Source organism: Mastomys coucha, unplaced genomic scaffold (assembly GCF_008632895.1).
Source record: "Mastomys coucha isolate ucsf_1 unplaced genomic scaffold, UCSF_Mcou_1 pScaffold22, whole genome shotgun sequence".
Taxonomy (NCBI): Eukaryota; Metazoa; Chordata; class Mammalia; order Rodentia; family Muridae; genus Mastomys; species Mastomys coucha.
Genome location: NW_022196905.1, coordinates 138,794,867 through 138,799,754, shown reverse-complemented (window position 1 = coordinate 138,799,754; position 4,888 = coordinate 138,794,867).

Here is a 4,888-nt window from a genome sequence, read left to right as displayed (position 1 = left end):
AATCCGCCTGCCTCTGCCTCCCAAGTGCTGGGATTAAAGGCGTGCGCCACCACCGCCCGGCTAGTTTTATCAGATTTACAGCAGTCCAGAGCAGTGGTTCTCAACCTTCCTGATGCTGCGACCCTTTAATACCGTTCCTTGTATTGTGGTGACCCTAACCATAAAATTATTTTTGTTGCTACTTTATAATTGTAAGTTTGCTGCTGTTTTGAATTGTAGTGTAACTGTCTGATATGCAACCCCCTCCCAAAAGGGGTTGCTCCCCACAGGTTGAGAACCACTGCTCTAGAGTATCCGATATTCAACTAGTTCATCAGTAGCTGTTGGTTAGCAGATTTACTGGTGTCCAGTGTAGCCCAGTATAACTTGAACGTGAAATGTTTGTCGTAAGCTCATGTGTTTGAACACTTGGTCCCCAGCTGGGTGCTGTTTTGAGAGGCTGTGACATCTTTGAAACAGGAGCAGGAGTCACTGAGGGACACAGAGAGTAAATAATGGATCTCTGTATCACTTAGAGAAAAACCCAAAGGTCATGTAAGGGCTGCCCATTGCTTCCTAGTCTGGGTTCTGATTACCTTATAGAACTGTGGTTCTCAACCTGTGGGCCTCGACCCCTTTGGGGGACAGAATGACCCTTTCACAAAGGTCTTCTGAGAACATCAGAAAACACAGATATTCACACTATGATTCATAACTAACAAAACTATACTTATGAAGTAGCAACGAAAATGATTTTATGCTTTGGAGTCACCGCAACATGAGGAAGTATATTAAAGGGTCACACCCAGCATTAGGAAGCTTGAGAGCCACCATAAGAGCTTTTCTCTTTTACTCCCCCCTACCCCCGGCAGCATGCTGTATCACAGGGCCACACACCGATCTCCTCTGATCACGTGCTGTCTTCTCCTACCACAGTGGCTCCCTCCCGTATCCCCTCCCAGCCTCTTTATTTGCTATGAAGATTCCCCACCATCCCTTGAAAACTGCAGATCTGCTACTACATAAATAAGTACAACTGTAAAAAATGGTTCCTTTCCTTTTTTGAAATTGCAATATAATTACATCATGTCCCCCTCCCCTCTAACTCCTCCTATATCCCCCTCCTTGCTCTCCTTTAAATTCATGGACTCCTTTTTCATTAATTATTTTTACATATACATATACACACACATACACACATACACACATATACACATATACATGTATTTCTAAGTACAGAAATACACGTGCTCAGTCTGGACAATGTTACTTGTACATGTGTTTTCAGGGATAATCCTTTGTATTGGATGAGCAATTACTATACTCTTCCCTGGCAAAGACTATTTCTCCCGTCCTCAGCATTCCTTAGTTACTTGTAGTTCTTTGTTATGATGAGGCCTCATGGGAAGAAATACAATTTAAAAATAATAAAAATAGAAATAAATGTGGAGCTGGGCAGTGGTGGCACATGCCTTTAATCCCAGCACTTGAGAGGCAGAGGCAAGCAGAATTCTGAGTTTGAGGCCAGCTTGGTCTACAGAGTGAGTTCCAGGACAGCCAGGGCTACACAGAGAAATCCTGTCTCAAAAAACCAAAAACCAAAGAAAGAAAGAAAGAGAGAAAGGAAAAAAGAAAGGTGGAAATAAAGTCAGCCACAATGGTACACACTATAATCCCAACACTCAGGAGGCTGAAGCAGGAGAATCATGAATACCAGGCCTGGGCTACAAAGGTAGACATTATATCAAAGGCAAAACAAAACAAAAACAAAAAACCCAAACCAAGCAAATAAAACAAAAATAAACAAACAGAAGCTAAATACACACACACACACACACACACACACACACACACACACACACACACACACAAAAAGCTGAGGAAAGGCCCACCCATGGATATCCAAATGGCTTCCTGTGCAATAGGAGACACACTCACTTATGAGGCAAGTAAATATTATTTCCGACTCCATGGCCCTCTGTGACTTAGCCTCAAATGAAGTTTCAGATCTGTTTAATATGCCACAGGAGCAGATAGTGCCGAAATGAATCTCAAAAAACGACGTGCCTCATGCCTTGGGGGCTGGCAACGGCATGAGAATCATCCAAATCCTGCCCCACCCCGGGGTGCACTGCTGTTCTGTGCACAAATGGTAAAACTTGCATGAATGTTGGGTGGTGTCTGCTCTTAATAGGGAGATTTATCCCTTCTATTATTAAAGCTATTGACACCCTTTTTTTATTTCCTTACCTTCTGCTGCTGTTGTGGATAGTAGAGCTGAGGGGTGTGGTGTCAATAAGCTGGTACCCCACCCGGGACCCTGTCCCCACGCTCGCTGAACCCTCGCATGTTCCTTTGGTGAGCAAGGAGACTCCAAGCACAGTCTCCTTGGCAGATTGAACAGTGCATGCATGCATGCATGCGTGCATGGGTACGTGTGTGTGTGTTTGGGGGGGGTGCATGCATACATGTCTGGGTGTGAGTGTAAGCATGGGTGCATGAGTGCGTGTGTGTATGTGTGTGTTATGTATTCTATATATCCGCATGATGTGTGTGCATGTATTCTATGAGGGGTGTGGTGCCACAGAATGCATGTGGAAGTGTGCATGCATACATGTGTGTATTATGTGAGGGGTGCAGTGCTACAGCATGCATGTGGAGTTTCGAGAACAGCCTGGGGTACCAGTCTGTACCTTTCACCTTGCTCGAGGCAGGCTCTTTGTCTTTGGCACCTGTGCTTTGAACTCTGAGCTAGCTAGCCCACAAGCATCTGGAGAGTCCCTTGTTTCTACCTCCCAACCCCGCATAGGAGCCTTGTGCTTACAGAAGCATGCCACTTGCCCCTGGCCCATTGCATCATTTACCTTCTGAGTCATCTCCCCTGCCACTGTTTCTTGTTTTCTGAATAGAGCCTCTCTATGGTAGCTTGAGTAGCCTGTGAACCTGACATCCTCCTGCCTCAGCATCCTGAGCACTGGAATGGCAAGTATATGCTACCACACCTGTGTCTCTACCCCAGACACTTCTGGTGTCTTTGCTTCTTCTCTGCTTTGCTCTTCTTCTCTCCTGCAGAATGATAATGAACTTCTGCAATTTGCTATTTATGTATTATAGCACGAGGCTTGAACCTGGGGCCTCATGAGTGCCCAGCAAATATTCTTTTACTAAACCACATTCCTCTTCCCTCACTGGGGGATTCTAGACAGGGGCTCTCCCACTGAGCCACACCCTTAACCCTTCACTGGGTGATCCTAGCCAGGTGCTCCATCGCTGAGCCATCTCCAGTCCCTCACTTGGGGACTCTAGGCAGAAGCTGTATGACCAAGCTACATACCCAGCTCTGTTTGTACTTTATTGAGACAAGATCTCACTAAGTTGCCCAGGCTGACCTTGAACTTGTGATCCTCCTGCCTCAGCCTCCTGTGTAGAGGCCTGGATCACTAGACTTAGCTTTTCTTGCATTCCTTTTAAATGTTCACTTTCAAGAGTCCCACCAGGGACAAACACACTAATCCAGTACTGGCCAGTGGAACTTTCTAGAAGGCTGAAAATATCCTCTAGCTATGTTGTCTACTACGGTGACTACCAGTCCCCTGGGATGACCGAGTGCTTGAAACGTGGCCAATGGGACTGAGAACTGAATTGCAAATTTTACTTAACATTAACCAGCCACACATGGCCCACAGCTGCCAGATGGATGAGCATCATTGACAATCCTTTCTGTGTGCTGTGCATAAACAATAAGTAACAACCTCCAAGCAATGATGTTGCCTGTAGGTAGGTCACTGGAGTGGAGTGGAGGTGGCATCAAATGGAAGAGAGAGACCCATAGGCTCCTATGGACATTGTAAGTGACCCTATGTGAATAAGGCATCAGTCTTCAAATGTCAATAACTTCTCAGCTATTATTAAGGCATTGGGAGGGGATCCCTCCTCCCTGTTAATTTTAACTGTCTTGATCTTGTGGAGGTCCTGTATGTGTGACCACAATTCCTCTGAGCTCTTGTGTGTGAGAGCCATGTTATGTCTAGAGACCAGCTTCTCATGGCACCTCTCCTCCAGCTTTTAACATCCTTTCCACAGTTGACAGCTGCCAAGCAAGGGAGGAACATCTTTAATAGAGGAGACAAAACTTGGTAGGTTACCTGCCCCCAGTGGGTGCTTTTACGCACACACGTGCACATAAGCAGCACTGGTTGGCCTTAGGTGTGATGACCATTCTTGGCTGTCAACTTGACTACACATGGAATTAACTAAAATTCACAAATGGAGGCCACAGCTTTAATCCAGATCTAATCTGGGGCACACCTTCTGCTGGAAGCCTATATAAGCAGGTTTTGCCTGCTTGCTCTCACCTTGCTAACAGGTCCCCTCCTTCACTGGCATTACAGCCTACTTCTTCAGTATTCCAGCATCTACTGAAGATCATCTGAGACACCCAGCTTTGTGGGACTGAGCAACTACTGGGTTTTTGGACTTTCCATTCATATCTAGCCATTGTTAGTTTAGCTGGACTATATAAATCCTTCTAATTCTTTCTTTCTTTCTTTGTTTCTTTCTTTCTCTCCTGAAACAGGGTTTCTCTGTCTTAACAACCCTGACTGTCCTGTCCAGGAACTCACTATGTAGACCAGGCTGGCCTGGAACTCACAGAGATCTGCCCGCCTCGGCCTCTGAGTGCTGGGATTAAAGGCATGTGCTAACATACCCAGCAAATTCTCTTGAGGGAGAGAGAGAGAGAGAGAGAGAGAGAGAGAGAGAGAGAGAGAGAGAGAGATTCATTTTATAAGGTCTGTTACTCTAGAGAACCCTGACTAATACATTAGTAAATTATAAAAAGTATGAGATTACCAGGAAGGTGGAGGATACAATGGAGGAACAGGAAGCTAGATGGAGGGAGTGTGTGTGT